The sequence below is a fragment of the Bos indicus genome, chromosome 24, assembly GCF_029378745.1.
Source record: "Bos indicus isolate NIAB-ARS_2022 breed Sahiwal x Tharparkar chromosome 24, NIAB-ARS_B.indTharparkar_mat_pri_1.0, whole genome shotgun sequence".
Classification (NCBI taxonomy): Eukaryota; Metazoa; Chordata; class Mammalia; order Artiodactyla; family Bovidae; genus Bos; species Bos indicus.
The window spans coordinates 3,556,226-3,578,438 of NC_091783.1; positions in this window are offsets into that span (position 1 = coordinate 3,556,226).

A 22,213-nucleotide genomic window follows, 5' to 3' on the forward strand; every position below is an offset into this window, starting at 1 on the left:
AAGCAGGACCAGCTGAGGAAAGGTCAGGCAAGGATGCGATTTCAGGCAGCATCCCACAGCAGGGAGCCTGACCCCTGGGATAATTCTGAAGAGTAAATAACACTCAATGGTCGTTTTGACCTCAGGCTTCCCTGGCGGCTCAAACAGTAAAGAATCTGCCTGTAATGCAGGAGACACAGGTTCAGTACGTGGGTGGGAAAGATCCCTTTGAGGAAGGCATGGCCACCCACTCCAGGGGATGCCTGGAAAATTCCATGGACAGAGAAGTCTGGCTGGCTAAAGTCCACGGGATTGCAAAGAGTCAGACATGACTGAGTGACTAACAGACACATACAAGGCAAAGGAGATCGGTTTTCATGCTCTTGGACATCTCATTTCATGGCTAAGGTCTCCATCAAGGCCACATCAAATCCAAGAGACTTTCTGTTCTCTGCACATGTCATCAAAATAGCCCCAGTTGCCCAAGGTCAGTTCTCCAAAGAAATCTTGCAGACTGTGGTCCCTGAAGGCAACCCCTTGGTCCCTCCAAGGGATTCAGGAGAACTTGAGCAAACAACTGATATTACCAATTACAGTCCACCTCTGTGGACTCATATGGATCTACTCACATTAAATTTATACCATCATGACATCCTCAGGATGCTGCTGAGTCAACATTTCTGAGGGAACTTACCAGAGAAGGTAAGTGGAATGACCTATAGCTTCCATTCCTGCATTGGGTTCCAAAGTGTAACTTGCTCTTGCCATCTGCCTGCTCTTTGCTCCCATGAGAATCATCTGACTACCTTTCCCTTCACTAGTTGTACATTTCAAATTATCTGGTGGCTCAGATGGTAAAGAATCTGCCTGCCATGCCGGAGACCTGGGTTCGATCCCTGGCTTGGGAAGATCCCCTGGATGGAGGCACGGCAACCCACTCTAGTATTCTTGCCTGGAGAATCCTCATGGACAGAGGAGACTGGTGGACTACAGTCCATAGGGTCTCAAAGAGTCAGACACGACTTAGCAACTATGCACAAATAGATTCAAACTTTCAGTTTATACTTTCAGTGGCCCCCAACTTTTTGCTTCCTGAGAAAGACCCCATCCAGGCCAAAACATCTAAAACATCACCCTAGAGAAAACAGCTGGTAACCACTAGATTGCTATTGACTTCATAGATGCCTGTGAAATGATCCTAAAATGTTCAAAATAAGAGTATGCCCAGAGGAAAAAAACTCTGATTTAATATTTATTCTTTGGAAAGACATTTGCTTACTAGGTATGAGGCCCTGTTTCAGCTGTTGGAAGGTAGTGATGAGCAAGGCTGACAGGCCCCATCCTGGAGAGAGACTGCTTTATGCCCCACAGACACCCCCTCCTCAGCACATCCCTTGTCACCTTCTCTTCACTTGCCTAGTTGAGGGAACCCCGATCTCTGCAGGCACACTCTCTGAAGTCTTCCCTGAGCTTCTGAAAGTGCTAGCTGTTCAGTCATGTTCCAACTTTTTGAGTTGGACCGTAGTAGCTCACCAACCGTATCTGTCAGTGGGATTTTTTTCAGGCAAGAATACTTGGTGTGGGTTGCCATTTCCTCCTCCAGGGGATCTTCTCGACCCAGGGATCGAACCCACGTCTCCCGCATTGGCAGGCCAATTCTTTTGCTACTAGCACCACCTGGGAAGCCCATCAACTATATAATACATGCAATTTAAATATAGATCTTATGATTTGACTAGTATCACTAGTTCTCTGTTAGTCTGTGGATGAGATGGATACTTCTGGCTAACTAAGGAAGCTAGCACTGTGTATACATTTTTTCTACAAGAAAATAAACTTGGGTTGTAAACAATTTAGTGACAAATTTATCCTGGCAACCAAGGAAATCAGGGCGTACCTGTCCTATCTTGTGGGTTTAGTGATGAGGTACCAAGGTACTCACATCTCATTCCCTCTGTCTCTCCTGTTAAACTTTCCCATGATTTAGGATTCTGTTCCCAAACCAACCTGAGTGGGCATCAGTAGTATTCAATGGGCATCCAGCCAGTGGGGTAGGGAGGGCATGGCTCCTGTAAGAGGATGTTCCTCACCTGGGACCCAACATCTTTGACCTCTTTCTTAATTTTAGTTTCATCGTGACTCCATCTTCCCAAGGCAGAAGCCAGAAACACTCACAGTCCGGCTTCTGGGCCTTCAGGTGACCTGGGCTCCCCCAGTCAGAATTAGAAAGGGTGGACGTCCCTGGCGGCACATCGGATAAGAATCTGCCTGCCAATGCAGAGGACACAGGTCTGATCCCCGGTCCTGGAAGATCCTACATGCCTCTGAGCAACTCAGCCCGTGCACCAGAACTCCTGAATCACTGACATTGCGAGCCTGGGCTCTGCACGATGAGAAGTCCGTGCATGCAAGAGCAGCCCCTGCTCTCTGCAGCTAGAGAAAGCCCAAGTGCAGCAATGAAGACCCAGTGCAACCAAAAATAAATAAGTTAATTAATTAATGTTATTAAATAAAAAGGAACAGAAAGGGAGCCGGTGAGAGGCAGCCAAGCACAGAGGCCCATTACCTGTCATATGTGGAGGCAGCATTTTGAAGGAGTGTGGGTGGTGTGTCTGCCAAGAGACCGTGGCCTCCCTGAAGCAAGCCCAGGCTTTGCTCCTGGCTACATAGCCCAAAGCCAGCTTTACAGCACCCCAGGGTGTCTGCCAACCACCTCGTGTCTTTTAAAGGGAAAGTTGCTCGGTCGTGTCCGACTCTTTGCGACCCCATGGACTACACAGTCCATGGAATTCTCCAGGTCAGAATACTGGAGTGGGTAGCCTTTACAGGTGGACTCTTTACCAGCTGAGCCACCAGGGAAGCCCAAGAATACAGGAGTGGGTAGTCTATCCCTTCTCAAGGGGATCTTTCCGACCCGGAGTCTCCTGCATTGCAGGCAGATTCTTTACCAGCTGAGCTACCATGGAATGCCTTTTATTATTTTTTATGTTTTTTTTTGTGATGCAACTTATTTTTTTAATTTTTTAAAAATTTATTTAATTGGAGGTTAATTACTTTACAATATTGTGGTGGTTTTTGCCATACATTCACATGAATCAGCCATGAGTGTACATGTGTTCCCCTTTAAGTGCTCATTTAAAAGGGAAATGTAAAAATGTAAAATGCAAATGTAAAAGGGAATCCCTTTTACAAAGAACTCTGACCCTTCAAACCCTCGAATAGCGGCACCAAAACTCTCTGCCACCCCCATTTATGACTTCTCTGCACACTTTTCCTCTCCTAAGATGTCGGGGCTCTGCTTGGCCCTTGCCAGCCCTGGAAATGAAGCTCTGCCCTTGGACCCCCATGCAGCGCAGATGTCCGGCCTGATCCTGGCCTTCCTGGTCATCTGGGTTCTTCCCTCTTATTAGAGCCCGTGTCCTCCTCCTGGTCAGTGCTGGCCATTCTGGCCGCCTTCTGACTGAGGTCACTGGCCGTCCTTTGGCCAGTTATAGCTCAGCTGACTGTTGGCCGCCCTCTGCCCTTCTGGCCCCTGCCTTAGGCAATCAAATGCCCATGATCCAAGGTTCCTGAGACAGCAGCTGGCTCACTTCTGTGTCCCAGAGCATCTGGAGGAATCCGGTCCTCAAGGAAGCAGGGAGAGCTCACTTATCAAGGACAGAGTCTTAAAAGACCCAATTCCAGTCATATGTAGCTACCAGACCCTCCCCTGGGGTCTGCAGCACTCACAACTTAGGTGCAATAGGGCGATGGTTTTAAACTGAATAATTAGAGAAACAATCACATTTAAATATCTCTGGTTGTTGTTTGGTTATATGCTCTGTCTTGAGTTTTGTTGAGTTTCCTTGATGAGCATCCTGAAAATTAGTGCTAAGTGAAGAGAACCTGAGGTCCCAGTTGGGGAAAGATCAACACCCTCAAAAGGGAGCTGAGAACATGTTTTCTGTTTAGCATTTTCTGAATAGTCCTGATGCTGCTTACAATACAATAATACAGATGGATGACAGCGAACAGGACCGGGGTGGCAGGAGGAAGAGGTAGATAGAATGGAACGATGCTCCCAACCACAGAGGGAATGTCCCAGCACCAGAGGCAGGCAGGAGGGAGCCAAGATTGCAGAGTTGGCACAGAGATAGACAAAGAGACAAGACAAGGGGACCAGCTGCAGCTGGGGAGACAGCCCCCAACACCTGGAGGAGAGAAGGAACAGCAATGAAAATAGGAATTGTGCCCAAGTGTTGAAGATAAGCAATTCCTTGTCCACATCCCTAAGTCAGCTGTTCCATAATTTCCACATAAGTCTATCCCATGTGCATTTATCGGCTTTCCATAGAGTCTTCTGAACTCATTGATTTCAATCATTTTGGACCTAGAAATATCTTATCTCTAGTGGATCATAGCGTCCATCAGGAGCTACTGCAGAAGGAGAATCCTGGCAGGCACTGTCAGAGCCAACGGCTTGTGAAGTCAGCGATGCCCTCCCAGGCTATCACTGATGGTGGTGGTCGCTGGGGTGGATGGACCAAACACCCAGCACTGGGCTGAATCGTGGGCCGCCAAGAAGACACGCTGCAGCGCTAATGCACCAGCGGCTACGGGACCGTTTGGAAACTGAGTCACTGCAGATATAATTCGTTAAAATGAGGTCATACTGGAATAAGAAGGACCCTTAATCAATATGACCGCTGTCCTTACAAGAAGACAGAGACACCAGACATAGAATGCCATGTGACAAGGTGGCAGGAACCCAGGTGACGCGGCCACAAGCCGAGGCATGCTGCGAACAGCCTGCGAATACCAGAAACTAGGGAGGAGCCGGGAGGCCCTCCTGTGGGTTTCAGAGGGAGCCTGGGCTCGTGACACGATTTCAGACTTCTGACCTCCTGAGAGAACACATTTCTGACTTTCTAAGCTGCCCAGTTAGTGGCAATTTGTTTCTGCAGGCCTAGAAAACACCCCCAGAAGAAGACATAAGAATTTCCAACAACACGTGAATTCAAATACACAATAGTGAAAACACAGAATTAGACGATATCATTTTTCCAAACTTAAGTTTTGTTTTGAGTGTATTCTTTCTTTGCTTATAATCAATTAAATTACATATTGCTCCTGCCTAAAAATTTTCCCCTAAGAAGCCTTTTTATTGTTCTCTTAGTGTTGAATAACAGGAAAAGAGACTGTAAATAGGAAGCAGATGTTAAACAAACAAACAAAATGTAAGGAGACAAGCATGATTTGGAACTAACTCCATCCAAATTACTGCTGCATGTGATGACAGAAATTCAAAAAAGGAACCTAAGTATAAACTGCAGCACAAGCACTGATTCTAGGAATGTCTAGAGTCCAATAGGTTACCTTTTGATTCTTGTCCCTCTTAATTCCAATAGCAAATCTCTAAAGAAAGAGGAAAACAGAGTTGGCGCCTGTAACAGAATTTGCAAGGTGGTTACTCCCGGTGTGTGCATACATGTGAAGTCACTTCAGTCATGTCCAACTCTTTGTGACTCTGTGGACTGTAGCCCACCAGCCTCCTCTGTCCATGGAATTCTCCAGGCAAGAACACTGGAGTGGGTTCCCATGCCTTTCTCCAGGGGGTCTTCCGGACCCAGGGACCAAGCCCACGTCTCTTATGTCTCCTGCATTGGCAGGAGGTTCTTTACCACTAGTAACACCTGAGGAGCCCCTACTCCAGGCACACACAGTCAGTTATGAAAACTCCAAGGTATTTGTTTATCTTGGTCTCCTAAGGGGGGAAAAAAAAAAAACAGAAGAAAAGATGTTAAAATACAGCTCTTAAAAGGAGCAGAGGAGGTGTAGGTTTGATCATGAGGTTTTCCTCAGCAGCAGGTGGGAGACTGTGAAACAGAGCGGGGAACCCGCTTCTTCTGAGCCGCCGTTCAGAAGCCTGAGAGCCAGTTGTTGAAGTGTTGTCCGAGCCACACTGAGAAGACTATAAATACAGCATCAAAATAAGGGTCGAGGATTTTCAAAAGCAGAAAATTACAGTATGCCTACCTTTTAAATGAAGAACTCAATTCATTTCTGCATTTTTAAAAACAGAGCCTGAAAATTAAGGGGTTGACTTACCTCCAGAGTGTGGTTTTTCTATTCTTTTCACTCACTTTCCCATCTCCCATTAGTCAGGTGCCCTATTTTCACCCAGAATGCTTAGGATGGTGGTGTCTTCATCCAGGGGCCATTCTTCCTGGTGGGGCCCCCAGAGGGGACGTAGAGGGGGCTGGGGTCTCTGTAATGGGATGGACCACCCTCTTCTCCTGGAGGAGAGGTCCCAGCAGTCCATCACCGTGGACGGGGTCCCTTTTCTCCCCAGCCCTTTGCTCTCCGTGTCTGGGTGGCCCCGTCGAGTCTCAATGCTATGTGAGTTTCCTTTGCTGGATACCAGAGATCTCAGCCCATGAATTAAAGAAAGCTGTGTGTTTTGTGGGCCAGTGGTTCTGTCTTGGATTCTCCTTGCCCCCTCCATGGCTTCTCGGTGGAAGCGAGGCGCTCTGCTCTGGGGGACCCCGCCACCTCTCACTAGATCCACCCCCCTTGTTAAGCCAAGTGCCAGACGAGCTGACACACACAGGATGAAGTGTTATAATTGAACGGTTTGGACAATTTGAGACTCAAGATGGGATGAGCACTCAGCAGACACCCTCCTCTTCCTCCCCTTCACCTACGAATGCGGTGGGAGGGCTGCTGTCCGCATCGCTAGCTTCCCACAAAACCTTGCCAGTAATAATTAGCGCCCGATCCAAACACAGAGCAGTTCTTTCTGGCATAGAAAGAACGAGAGAAAAAAAAGAAAAGAGAAGACCTTATGAAAATAAGAAAAGCCCTTTTCTCCTGTTTTATTTTTAACCTGATGTGTTGCAGAGGCCTGAATGTCACCAGATTGTCATTAGTGTCAGTTTTCCTCATGTTCCATATGTGATGTGACATACCATCTGACTAATGGAACCCAATGAACAATATGTCAACATAAAGGAGCACACTGGGTCACAAATATGCTTTGAGAATGTTCAATTGCAAGGAAATGCATATTGAACGTGTTTTCCATAGGAATAAAATCGAGCGTGTAGTTAACGCCTCACATTTAGGGATAATATCAATACCTTGGAGACCCCAAGAGCCAGCATACATTACGGAACGACCTGTAAAATGCACAGTATCAACACCTATCGATGGTACAGGCAGGCAGAAGCGTGCAAACCAGCGAGAAGGACCGCCACGGGGGCCGCCACGGGAAAGGACGCCTTCTCCGAGGAGGCAGACGACCGTGGGAAGGCACTGAGCACATCCAGAAAACGTGCGAAAGGTGGGAAAGCACGCCCGCGTTCTGATTTAAATGTTCAGCAGTACTGTCTGTTAGCAGCCTTTGTCCTCGCCCGCTGACACCACACGATGGAACCACGGCTCCAGAGCCCAGTGCTCTGGGCTCCGCCCGCCCCGTGGACCCGCCCTGACCCCACCCCCAATGTCCTCCCGGCGCAGGGCCAGGCCCGCCCCAGAGCCTCCTCCGCCCGTCACACAGTCCACCTTTATGAGGTCCTGCACAGACCAGCAGCAGGAGGTTAAGCTCCAACACCCTTGAGTCAACCCTTCCAGGAACTTCTCAGAACTGTGCACATTTTCTTCGACCTTGACCCCCAGACCTGAATGTCGGTGGAAGAGTTTTCCCTCCCACGTACAGAAACAACAAGCCTATGCTTGGTTAGAGCCGCCTTCTGTCCAGTTTCCACCCATCCCCATCTCACAGAATGAAGTGTCTCCTGCTCCCCTCAGGGGTACCCACGAGGCCCTCCTCTTCCAGACACTCAGGCCTTTGTTTCACCTAATCGGGTTTTTCTGGGTCCAGGGCTCCCTCATGGCTGCACCTTTCGTGTCTCCCCAGGCTGAAAGTCAGAGTGCTGCTGGCTTTCTCCATTTCTTCCCCTGTCTCCCTGTCTTTCTCTGTCTCTCTGTGTCTCTATCTCTTTCTCTCCCCTTCTTATCTCCTCCTTCTGACACAGTGGTCTGAAATGATCAGGGACCCCTGGTCCTCAGGTGCCCTCCCCCAGCCTCATCCTCCAGGCTGCACTGCTCTGCCATCCCTGGTTCTCACTCCTCCCCTGGCTTCATCCCTCTCACACATCCCCTCTTCCTCCTGACTCACCACTTCTTTCTTCCCTTCTGCACCCGCTCCTTCCACCAGATGGATTTAGGTACTTCACAGCACCCAGATTTCAAGTCTCTTCCATAGACACTTGCTCTACCACACTGATATTCTTGCCATGGGTGGTGTATGTTAACTTCACAAGTTCTAGCCACCTGCCCACATCTGTCTGCATGATCCTGCCCGACCAGTGAACACATCCTCCCTAACTCACCCCAACCTGTGACTCTGCAGCTCCCACCATCTGCCCGATGGTGCAACCACTCCTCCCCTGCCCCCAACAAGGAGTCAGGGTTCTGCTGGGCTGACAGTTCACCCACATTGTCCTTAGGGCATTGCTGGTCTTTCTTGATCCATCCATTCATCCAACCACCTCTGGTTATTGCACTGTCCTCTGCTCTGCAGTGAGGAGCATTGCAAATGACCCCACACTTGGCTGTACAAGCATTTGGTTTAGCTCAGGAGAACATCTCAGCTTCGTAAGCAGATAATTACAGCAGAGAGAGTTGGTGCAAGGGTTGGGCTAAATAAAAAATATTATGGGATGATAGGGGAGGTACCTAATCTAATACTGGAGGGGTCAAGGACAGCATCACAGAAACTGCACCTTACAGGGTGAGAACTAATGGATGTGTTGAATGTATCCAGAAGGTACCTGCATGTGTCCAGGCCTAGAGGTGAGAGACGGAGGGATCAAGGGATAGACAGACAGTTTCTGTGAATGGCCGGTGCCCTTGGCTGGAGCCTACAGCTCAGAGGTCAGTCTATCCCACCCTCCATTGAAGGGTGTTAACTGGGGAAGGTCCTGATGGGACTTCCCACTCATAAAGATGGTAAACTGCTGGAGTCGGCTGAGACAGGTGGCCAGTTAGATGCTGGGAGAGTCACCCAGCTGTGTGATGGAGGCGTCTTCCTGAACTGAGTGACCTTGGGAACAAACAGAAACAGGCTGATGGAAGGTCTGTGAGTCAGGGAGATGCACGCAGACTCGGTGTTCCGTTGGTCCTGAGGGGGTTGAGCCTGGTAGAGCGGGCGTGGAGGTGACCAGGATGCGCACTGAGGGGGCAAATGGGGGGCCGTCCTCCCCAGTATTCAGCACTCCGTGCCCACGCCGTGCCCACCCCCGACCTCACCATCCCATCCTGGAGGCCCTTTCAACTTTATAAACATAGTGACAGGGGTTGTCTCAGGCCTTTCCAGCTGCTCTGCTGGACCGGGCGGCTTATACACGGCTTCATTTCTCGAAGTCTGGAGGCTGACTGTACCAGGTCAGGGTACCAGCGTGGTTGGGTGGGGACCCTTCTGGGCATCAGACATCTCTCTGTGCCCTTTCATGGTGCAGGGGGTAGGGCTCTGTGAACCTCTCCTATAAGGACACTGATCCCATTCACGGGGGCTCCACCCTTATGATTTAATCACCCCTAAAACGTTCACCTCCTAATACCACCACCTTGAGGGCTAAGATTTCAAAAAATGAATTCGGAGGGGGAGCACAAGCCTTCAGACCATGGCAGGATTTACTGAGAATAACTGAACCCCTTTGGTGGAACTAGAACCATGTTTGTTTTGTTACACATAAGATTTCAAAGTGATTGAAGCAAACGAACTATTAAAAAAGCCCAGTGAGACTCTAGTGTTATCCTCCCCATATAGTAATTGTGGGAACTCCGGGCCAGGTAACCAGGACCAGGATGACGTTCCCATCCTTAGTTGTCCGGCTGCAGCCAACGCTTTCCACGAGCCCTGGGCCCCATGCTGGCAGCACACCGCCTCTTCCTCCTGGTGATCTGTCGGCCGCAGGGGCCTCTGCATCTGCAAACCTTCAACGATTCCAGTGAGCACAGCCTCTGCTGACCCACCTCCCTCCCCTCCTTCTGGGCAGCCCAGGCTCTTTCGCTCAGCAACTGGTTCTGCTTATTCTCCCTGCTATGTTTTCCCCCAGAATCCACGTATTATAATAGGAGCAGCATTTTAAATGCCTTTTGGTGGGAAGCATTCACTCCTGTTTGTCATCTGATCAGACAAAACTATAACATTTCATATTGTGATATCCATGAACACTTCCTTGATGGTAGGAATTAAAGATTTGATGGTTTAAAAAAATATATTATGGTTTAATATTAATTGATGATCAATAAGGTTCAGGATACGTTGTTCACATGGGTTCTAAGTAGCATAGATATTCATTGAATGAATAAAAGAATTAACAAATGAAAGAGTCAACCTGAGCCATCCTATCTGACTAACTAGAGCTAAACCGCTTCTGCTATTTGCTGTCACTTCAGTCGTGTCCGACTCTGTGTGACCCCATAGATGGCAGCCCACCAGGCTTCCCCGTCCCTGGGATTCTCCAGGCAAGAACACTGGAGTGGGTTGCCATTTCCTTCTCCAATGCATGAAAGTGAAAAGTGAAAGTGAAGTCACTCAGTCATGTCCGACCCTCAGCGACCCCATGGACTGCAGCCTTCCAGGCTCCTCCATCCATGGGATTCTCCAGGCAAGAGTACTGGAGTGGGGTGCCATTGCCTTCTAAGCCCACCCAAAATTGGATGTGTGTGCTGGGATATTGGAAACCCCTAGATGGACAGAGGAGCCTGGTAGGCTGCAGTCCATGGGGTCGCTAAGAGTCCGACACGACTGAGTGACTCCACTTTTCACTTTCATGCATTGGAGAAGGCAATGGCACCCCACTCCAGTGTTTTTGCCTGGAGAATCCCAGGGACGGCAGAGCCTGGTGGGCTGCTGTCTATGGGGTCGCACAGAGTCGGACACGACTGAAGCGACTTAGCAGCAGCAGCAGATATTAGTCACATGATCCACGCCTCAACTCAAGTCTAAGGAAATTAGGAGAGGGAATTCATGATTGTGAGTTAATTGCCAAATGACAGATCCTTCACAGTTACCTGTTGGATCTTAATGGCAACTCTAGGTGTTATTACCCCAGGAAATGAATCCAGTTTTGTAGGATTCCATTCTTCTGAGAGTTATCCAACATGGTGCTAGAGTCTTTGGGGATTAATAACATTCCTTTAATTATAGTTTTTTTGGAAATCAGTCTTTTCTATGCAGCACCATCGATCTGTATTTTGCTATTAAATAAATGTTGCAGTGAGTTGATGAGAGCCATTGAGCTCTCTTCCAGGGGTCCTTCAGCTTTGACCTGAGCCCACTGTTTCCTCTTATCTGTTCTCCTGTCACCAACAAGAGTTGGAGGGGGGGATGCATTCTTTTTCTGAGAGGACTAGAGAGATGACTCATGCCACTTACCATGTTTTCCCACGACCAACTTACTCCGCAGTTACCACTGAGCTTAATGGAATTGCCAGGCTGTTACTAAGTGATTACTGGGAAATAATAGTGGGTATTTTGCTGTGAGTCCATCAGAAACCCATATCACCAATACACCGACCATTTATCCCTGTAATTAAGATATTGTTGGCTTCTGTGCACTAGTTTAAACAACAACAACAAAGAAACTATATTTTTAAATAGTGTTTGATTTAACTGGAGCCTAGGAGGTTCATAACGTCAGATACCTGAGGTTTTGTAAAAATAAACATCAGATACCTGAGGTTTTGTAAATGATCCACCAGCTCCAGAAGAAGATGTTAGACTTTGTGTCGAATCATCATAATGGATACTTTGTTGTTCCAACCAGCTAGAAACAGATGTATTTACAGTTCCACCAGCTGCAGACCCACTATTAGAAAGCCAGATTTATACTTCCTATTATATCTGTACTTCCTTGTTAAATCCCCGCTCCCGCTCCTGAATCAGAAGTGGTAAGAGAGGGGAAGGAAAACTGCACTCCAATGGCCAAGAAATTGAATAACACGTGTTTATCTGAGAATAAAAGTGTGAAAGACTGAAAGAACTGGTCTAGCAATTCATAAGTAAGCATGAAGAATTCCAAGACTTTTCTGTGTGTGAAACGACTATATGCCATGTCATAAATAGTGGCAATTATTGATTAAATACCCTCCTGCCCTTAGGGAGAAAAGATACCACTCCAGACTGTGTGTTTAGTGGCTCAGTTATGTCCAACTCTCTGGAATGCCTTGGACTGTAGCCCTCCAGGCTCCTCTGTCTGTGGGATTCTCCAGGCAGGAATACTGGAGTGGGTTGCTATTTCTTTCTCCATGGGATCTTCTCAACTCAGGTATTGAACCTGTGTCTCCTGCCGTGGTAGATGGATTCTTTACCATAGAGCCACTGGAAAACCCAACTGATGTCTGTGCTTAGTCGCTCAGTCATGTCCGAGTCTTTGTGACCCCATGGACTGTAGCCCGCCAGGCTCCTCTGTCTATGGGATTCTCCAGGAAAGAATACTGGAGTGGGTAGCCATTCCCTTCTCCAAACTGATGACTGGACTACTGTAAATTATCCAGGAGCTTTGCTAATATGCAAAAGCTCTGAAAACATTCTTCCCCCTGGAGAAGGCAATGGCAACCCAGTCCGGCATTCTTGCCTGGAGAATCCCATGTACAGAGAGGAGCCTGGCAGGCTACAGTCTATGGGGTCACAAATAGTCAGACATGGCTGAGCACCTAAGCTCTGAAAACATTTCCCACCATGTTTAAAAGCTTCCAGGATAAGTATGCATCACTTTTTTCTGCACCAAAATCGTGGATGCACCGTCTACTCCCGAATCAGAGAGATGAAGGCTGAAGTCAGTGGCCTTCGTAGAGACAAGCTGGTGCTCTTTTCGTGCCTCTCTGAGTGGCAGTGCTCCTGGAGGGACGTGGGCACCAGGATCTGCGCTCCACTTCTGAGACTCGACTGTCCCTCAAGTGGGGGCAACTCTCTCTGATTGCCCTTCAGGTAGCATTGGAGGTGGTGCAGTCTGGGAAAAGAGAGCCCTAAGGATCACATAATAGAGGCATTCCGAAAGACCTGCTGAAAACCTACAGCTAGTTGTTTGGGCTTTACAGAGGACCCAAAAGTCATACTTCAGAAAATGAGGAACATTTGTGAAGAAGATCATCTATTTGCAAAGCAGAAATAGCCTTCACTTTCTGAAGTCCTATCTATTTATTTTTGTGCCTTTTGTAGAAGTCCAACCAACTAAATTTCGGTTTTCAGGGATTGACACATACACACTGTTGATAGACACTGTGTGTAAAGTAGATTAGTAATGAGAGCATGCCGTGGAGCACGGGGACCTCTGCTTAAGCACCGTGGTGACCTGGATGGGAAAGAAGTCCAAAAGGGAGCGGGCGTTTGTACGCACATGGCTGATTCACGGAGCTGCACAGTAGAAGCTAACGCAGCATTGTACAGCAACTGTACTCCAATAGAATTAATTTTATGAAAGGGACAAGGTGTTCCCAGTTTCCCAGACCTCCCTCTCGCCTATTACTTCATGTCTTTTCTACCTAACTTTTTAGTGGTGATGCAGATTCCACACAAATGGAGAATAAAATGAGACGACCGAATTTATTTTTACTTATGGACCTGAGCCAGAGTTTAAATGACTCCAGCGATGGCACTTACTTCCCTGGGGAGCTTGTTCTCTAGTCTAATAGATCTCACTGTTAGGAAATCCCTCTTATAATTCAGCATAAATTGTCCCTTGCTGAATTCCATCCCATTATTCCTAGTTAGATGTCCTTGGACTCCCTTAAACAACGAATCCTCTTCTCATTGGCCTGTCCACTTCCAGGCAGGAGAAGGAGATGGAGAGAAGAGAAAATGGTAGGGATGATGAGGAAGAATGGAGTCGAAGGTACCAGCTTTGCCCAAGCCTCTGTCTAATCAATGAATGTTTCAGCCACAAACTGTTACATATGGACACAGGAAGCAAATTTATTAACAATGGGATTGAGTAATGCTTGAAAAATATTTAATTTTCAGCCAACCTTGACATCTGCCTCTTTGTAATTTCTCTGTGAGATAGGTCAAAATCATAAAGTTAAAGACTAAAGATGATACAGTGAAAATATAAAGTTAAAGATTAAAGATATCTGTGTGCAAGTCTTAAAGCCATAGACTTCGTTATTGATCATTTATTTTTCTTCCTCATATCCAGTCTTTTTAATAATGGACACTATTCATTGAGACATTTTAAACATCTTGACATTGTATTTATGATCTCATTGAAAACTCACAGGCAGCTCTGACACAGTTTGTGCAGAACTCCAGGATCAAAAATTGCCTCTCTGCTCCCATCTACTTGTTGTGATTTTTGTTGTTCAGTCACTAAGTCATGTCTGACTCCACGTGACCCTATGGAATGCAGCATGCCAGGCTTCCCTGTCCTTAAGTATCTCCCAGAGTTAGCTCAAACTGATGTCCATTGAGTCAGTGATGCAATCCAACCATCTCATCCTCTGTTGCCCCCTTCTCTTCCTGCTTTCAATCTCTCCCAGCATCAGGGTCTTTTCCAACAAGTCAGCTATTCACATCATGTGGCCAGAGTATTGGAGCTTCAGCTTCAGCATCAGTCCTTTTAGTGAATATTCAGAGTTGATTTCCTTTAGGATGGACTGGTTTGATGGAAGCGGCCTTAGCACAACATCCCGAGATGCCAGTGACAGTGGATCAAGGCAAGTTGGAATCTGACCATTGAATTCTTCTACAGAAACATGCTAGATATGAGCCTGAGAGCCAGATCTGTCTCTCTTTAGGTATCTGGACTGAAATATGTAAAGCTTCAGTTCAGTTCAGTTGCTCAGTCATGTCCGAGTCTTTGCAAACCCATGAACCGCTACGTGCCAAGCCTCCCTGTCCATCACCAACTCCCGGAGTCCACCCAAATCCATGTCCATCGAGTCTGTAATGCCATCCAACCATCTCATCCTCTGTTGTCCCCTTCTCCTCCTGCCCTCAATCTTTCCCAGCATCAGGGTCTTTTCCAATGAGTCAGCTCTTCACATCAGGTGGCCAAAATATTGGAGTTTCAGCTTCAACATCAGTCCCTCCAATTATCACTCAGGACCTATCTCCTTTAGAATGGACTGGTTGGATCACCTTGCAGTCCAAGGGACTCTCAAGTCTTCTCTAACACCACAGTTCAAAAGCATCAATGTAAAGCTTGGGAGATCATCATATCTTCTGTTCCAATGAGCCAAGAGGGAAGACAAAGGGACAATAGAGTGAGAAAGAAAGAATCAACATGATGAAAGGCAGATTCAACCAAATCACAGGCCCTGCTTCCTTTTCTTCAGAGTCCTTATAATAAATACCATCTAAACTACATTAGTGGAGAAGGCGATGGCACCCTACTCCAGTACTCTTGCCTGGAAAATCCCATGGATGGAGGAGCCTAGAAGGCTGCAGTCCATGGGTTTCCAAAGAGTTGGACACGACTGAGTGACTTCACTTACACTTTTCACTTTCATGCATTGGAGAAGGAAATGGCAACCCTCTCCAGTGTTCTTGCCTGGACAATCCCAGGGACAGGGGAGCCTGGTGGGCTGCCGTCTATGGGGTCGCACAGAGTAGGACCCGACTGAAGTGACTTAGCAAACTACATTAGTATTCTTTGAAACACAAAGAGTTTTCATTTACAGATGAGAAAACTGAGCAGAAGAAGAAACATTGACATCTAAGACCTTTTGATTCAGAGCTACACTTCTCATCATCACAGAATACTCACTGCCTCCAGGGTTTCCTAGCGCATGTTCTAAACTGCAGTTGAGAACAGGTGGAGGGAGGAAGAGGCCATTTGCACTCAACTCTTAGGGTAAGGTTAGAAACTCTCCTTTGGTGTAGATGAGACTTAAGCCATCAGCAGCTCGGGGATCGTCTCAGATCACCAGGTTTCCATTTGTAAAATGAGCAAGAAGGTTGCACTGGGCCAAGTGCTTCCTGGTGTGGGAGGTCTGTGTGTTGTTTATGGCGGGGTTAAAATCAGTACTAGTGAGGAATCTCTTAAACCAGGGATCCCCAACCCCTATGTTCTAATACCTGATGATCTGAGGTGGATCTGATGCAATAATAATAAAAATAAAGGACACAATAAATGTAATGCTCTTGAATCATCCTGAAACCTCCCCCCCACTTCACCCCATCCATGGTAAAATCGTCTTCTCTGAAACTGGTCCCTGATGCTAAAAATATGGGGGACTGTTGTCTTACACTACTTTCATCAAAACTGTGTTTGTTCGGCTTCACTTGGATCAGATTTGTATTTTAAAGAACACATCCAACAAGCAGCCAGGAAATCTACCCCACACAAGAACTATCAAGACTGGAATCCCACAGTTAAGTAGATAAAGACAGAAATGCTTGGCTACAACCAAGTCACCCCTGAGGTCACAGAAAAAGACAAAGGAAAGGAACACCCGTCACGTTCTCTGTAACCACTGGCCTTATCTTACCCCCAAATTTCCAATTCATTTGGCAAAATTCTTTCTGATGTTGCACCCATGATACACACAGGGCTTAAGGGAAATCGATTTCTCTGTAGTCTCACTTTAGAAACAGTTGAGAGTCTTAGAAAAGATGTTCCATCCAAAGCTGTCTTGAAAGGAAACCAGCTTCTTCCCACTGGCGAGTACGTCTCCTGGCTTTAAGCCAGTTTGCCGTGCTGTTTGTGCGCCTCCCATCTTGGTTTCCTTCTCCTGCCTTGAGGTAGGCCCTGTAGTATTCCTCCAGGACCCAAATCTATTAAGCAGCAAAAACGAAATATGCAAATGATCTCCCAACTACATGCATGAAGCCTGCAAATGTTATTCTTAGGAAAGTGCTGATTATGGCAATTTATGAATTAACATGTCAGGCACTGAGGTTTGAAACCTTATAACAGTGTTTACTGTATAAGAGCCCCCAGATGAATTGAGAAATATTGAATAGAAGGGGAAAGACAGCAAAATCAGTGATTCAGTGATGCTAAGGTTGCCAACATCCGATTTCTGCCTTACTGACTCTGCCAACTCCAGCCACGTTTGCACACACATGAACAGGTGCACACGTGCAAACAGGCATGCACAGGCACGTGCCCACACACATGTGCACATGCAGACGTGCAACACACACACAGTAAGGCAGAGAAGAGACACATAGAGCAGAAGCGACCAGAGTGATAGTCAGTCCTTCTGGTCTAAGCTTCCTGGCTGTTTGTCACCCCAAGATCACTGCTTCAAGTTAGTCCCTTTTTCTAAGTCTTTCCACAAGTATTAGCAGTAAGATTGCCAAGTCCTGGGACTATCAAATTAATATCTTTTTGGCCACGCCACATGGCATGTGGGATCTTAGTTCCTCAGCCAGGGATGGGACCCACGCCTCTTGCTTGGAAGCTTGGAGTTTCGGCCACTGGACCTGCAGGGAAGTCCCTATAACACTATTGTAATAACACCGGGAGGCCCGATTTGGTAAACGGAGTGAATGTGATGGAAAGTCAGGTGTTTATAAGAACTGTGTTAGCTTTGTAGAGTCAGAAGCCTTAGCCCTTTCTATAGGAGAGTTAAGCTACGGTTCAGGAGTTTTGTGAAATTAAATCAACAAAGGATTCCAGACAATATGAAAAAATGTGGGCTTTTTTTTTTTAATACTGAAGTAATATTGGCTATACATCTCTGCTAAAGATTGGTGCAATTCCCATTAAATTACAGTTTTTCAAGGAAGGAATCCAGTAAAACAAAAGTTTTTGTCAATCTCTGATCACATTACGGTTATTCTTTAAAAGAAAAAAACCTGATTACATGCCAAGCACACTGTCAATTGCAGAAGAAATGGTGTTATCTGAGCAGAACTGCTGGTCGACACAGAAAGAAATGCCACCCCTCGTTCTTTTCATCGACAACAGATCGATATAAAGTTGATGGCTCTGTGTTTCCAGGTAAGATCATGTTTCCAGGTAAGGAAGACAATATTCAAGGCTCAGAAACTGTGGAACTCAAGATTCCTTATTTAACATTATCTTGCAGGAAAGTAAGGCTGGGGGCCGTGATTTTTTTAATGACTGGAAGCAAGTTTAAAGCGTTCCTCCACTCCCACCTCCACTGGTTTCCTGGCTCCTGGGAGATCCAGCCAGGGGGACCGTGAGCTCAGTGAGAGCGCTTCATCATGCACCAGCATCTGCTCTGAGTCTCCCTTTCCTTCTCTCGTTGTTAAACTGAACATTTCCTGTAACAAAACCCAGAGACTCTCTTTCCTTTCTCAGCTGACCCCGCCCCTCCGTTCTTCTGAGAGCCTGGTCTAAACAGCAAGCAAGTGTGTGTGCACACTAAGTCGCTCAGTGTGTCCAACTCTTCGCCACCCCATGGACTGTAGCTGGCCAGGCTCCTCTGTCCATGGGCATTCTCCAGGCAAGAACACTGGAGTGGGTCACCATTCCCTTCTCCAGGGGATCTTCCCGACCCAGGGATCAAACCTGTGTCTCTTAAGTCTCCTGCTTGACAGACGGTTTCTTTACCACTGGCACCGCCTGGGGAGCCCCTAAACTGTAAGTGTTGTTATTCATTCTGGCTACATGGCAGGCACTGAGCTACATGTGCACAGACCTCCTGTCTCCTGAGCCTCACTCCCCCACCCGTGCTCCCCGCAGCTGAAAAGCAGGTGCTTCTTCTGAGCATCTTGGTCTCTGGATGCCCCCCAAGTGATGATGTCCTCAGCTTAATTACACACCCTTGCCATATTATGAATGAGAAAATGGAGTCACAGACAGTTTAGTTACTGTGCCAGAGATCAGAATAGATGATGGGCAGGGAGGGGGTGGATGCCGGGTCATCAGGGGCACCTGTTACTCTCACTGTTCCCCTCTCTCTCCTGCCTCAATTCTTATCTGCAGTGCTGGGATGTTGCACATGGCTGTGCAAGGCTGTGGGCCATGTGTAAATGCCAGGGCTCACCCACGCTTTCATTACATAATGAAACTCTTTCCTGAGCACCTACATGGGGCGCCCGTTAGACAATATAGAGAACACAGCAGGATATAGCTGATACTCTGGTCAAGGGAGTGCCCGTCCATCCCCCTGCATTGAGAGATCCCTCCCACTCAAGGAGGAGATCACACAGGTGTGTGCACATCTGTGGGAGAGTCTTGGGACCAACCTCAGGGGTATGGAGTGTTGTACTGAATCCCAAGGGAATTAGAATCCAGGTACAGATAACATGTGGGCGGTCATTTCTGTGATGACGCCAGGACACTAAGGGTCCTACCTTCTCCACCTTGTGTGGGACCCTCTGCCCGCAGTCACATTCCTCAAGCTCTCAGCTGGAACCCAGGGGGTGCTTCTCAAGGAATTCTTTCTAAATAAACCCAGTGCCCTGCTTAGGAGCCTTATGGGGACAGCTGTTAACACAGTGACATTTTCTACATCATTTAATCTATGCTGATAAATTCCACTTCAGAGCACTCTACTGGGTTTCACGGGCATTTTTCCCTCTGCCCGCTGGTTACCTACACTTGGAAGTCTCACAGGCACCACAAATTCAACACATCCACAAACAGAACTAACCATTTCCTTCCTGAAATGATCTTCTCCAGGGTTCCATATCTCATCGCACGCCGCTTCCGCTTCGTTGCCCAAACCACAGACCTTGGAATCACTTCTGAACTGCCCTCCCCTTCCCTCTCCAGGTCTGATCAGCCGTTCATTCATGGACCCAGACGGATTCCTGTCCCCTCCGCTTGGTTTGTCACCAAGAGCAAGGCCACCACCATCTCATCCTGCATCAGGAAACATCACATGGACTCTTAAGAAATGCGCCTCTTGTTCTATAGTCAGTAACTGGCAGAGCTCAGATCCAGCCTGATCTCAGAGCCCACACTCACAGCCCCTTGTCAGAGCCGCCTGCTCTCAGATTAAACGTCTGTCAGGAGACCTGGAAGGCCAGCGGCTGGCTCTGTTCTGGTCTCTGGAAGCTCACTTTCTCTTGGTTACCCTACAGATTTTCAGACAGCCTACTCCTTTGCCTCCCTTTGCCCATAAAAATCTTCACTGGAACCGTCATAATTCACATTTCTCTGCTGGACATCTTCTCTGGCCCCTTAATCTCACCTCTTTCTTTTTCTCTGCTTTGGCAAATTGTGAAGAAGTCAAGGTCCTTCTTCTATCAAAGCTGTGAGTCAACTAGGAAAGATGAGTTTCAAAAAAGTGTGTACAGCATGGTATTCCATTCTCCCCAATCAATGTATGTGTTTTCCCAATACCCAAGAACCGCTTTAGAAAGAAAATCCAAACATATCCTTTATTTATAGAGGGTGACCATGGGTAGATCAATTCTAGAGGGAAAAATACTTTTTTGTGTGATAGATTACTGGTTGCAGGAAATATTTATATTTGTATTTCTGTTTATAAAAAGGAAGCTTTTTGTCTCTTTGAGATCAATAAGAAGATAGTCCTGTGGACCAGGAATCCCCTCTGCTCTCCCCACACCAAACACCGTGGGTTTCACCTAGATTCCCCACTGGGCTGTTCCTGCCACCCACGTATTGAGAGCAGAGGACAGAAGGTTCATTCACTGCACATCGCCAACCCAAGGCCACAACCACTAGGAAATGGGTGGAGTGTTCACCGGAGGTGGGAAAGAGGCCTTGTTTTTAGATATCCCTGCCTACCCTCCAGGGGCTTCCCTGATGGCTCAAGCAGTAAAGAACCCGCCTGCCAATGCAAGAGACACAAGAGATGTGGGTTCAATCCCTGGGTGGGGAAGATCCTCTGAAGGAGGGCCTGGCAACCCACTCCAGTGTTCTCGCCACAGAAACCCCAAGGACAGAAGAGCCTGGCAGGTTACAGTCTGTGGGACTGCAAAGAGTTGGATGCTACTGAGCGCACAGGCACATGCACCCTTCAGGAGAAGAGCCCGAGTGAATGTAAAGAGGTGGCATTTTAAAGAGCCTACCCGTGCAAATCACTACTGAACCACGTAGATGAGGACCCCGCGATCACTGACCCTCTTCCCCTCACTAAATGAATCAATAAACAGAATAAGAGATAAAAATCAGTAAGACTATTTACCAAAACAGTGGGGAAACCAAGTCACAGTTGGTATAAACTCATTGCTTTGTCGTTGCTATCATCTATTTCTGCTGTTAATTTTGATTGTCTTAGACGTGCACTACGTGGAGAAGCCACCATAGAAATGTGGGGGTGGGGTGCTATGTTTTTCTTGCAAATGAGTATTAGTCTGAGATTTCAGAGAATACAAACCTGTCACACTAGTGAAATTATAGAAGAAGCTGGGCCTGTGCGGCAAGCCATTTTTTTGTGACTCTTCATGCCTGTGTGCATAATTCCAAATCAAACATATTCACATTATTAACTTTTTAAAGTTTATTAGTCTCAGTGCTAATGAACTCATCCATCCTTGGCAAATGCACATGGCTCCCTAATGAAACGTCAATAGATAGATCGGCAGTGAAGTGAGGACAGCCAATGGCTGGTGCCAAATTCCGCTTGGCTGTAAGGAGGGGAATGGCGAGATCCCTTCCAGAGAGATGCTTGGACACAGCCGCGAATAACAGAGAAGCTCCAGCATGGGAGTCAGCGGACGGGCCTCTGCACCAGTCCCTGCCCGGCCGAATGACCTTGAGGAGGCCTTCTCAGGGAGAGGAGAGGGTCTACTTCCCCAGAATGTTTTCTCTAGGTCTGTAATTCCAAACCCTGCCCCGCCCCAGCACAGCAGTCCCCATCTGAGTTCCCTGGGTTTACATGCTGCACCACACATGGCTTCCCTGGTGGCTCAGACAGTAAAGCGTCTGCCTGCAATGCGGGAGACCCAGGTTCAATCCCTGGGTTGGGAATATCCCCCTGGAGAAGGAAATGGCAACCCACTCCAGGACTCTTGCCTGGAGAATTCCTGGATTGAGGAGCCTCATAGGCTACAGTCCACGGGGTCGCAAAGAGTTGGACACCACTGAGTGACTTCACCACGCATGGCATCTTCTATTTAGACATCTGCTTAGTTCAACAATGGCTCATTCTCTACGAATAAAATTCTAACTTAGCTTCTCAGGAGATACCATGCCACAGGTTATGGGTTTTCATTTCTGACCTGTTTGAACATTGCCGAAGTTCAGAGTTGTAATGAGTTTCCTAACCCGCGTTGGTTTGTGTCAGCCCGTGTGACAGTGTGTTGAGTACGCCACGGGAGATAGAAAATGGAACATCCTTTAAAAAAAAAAAAATC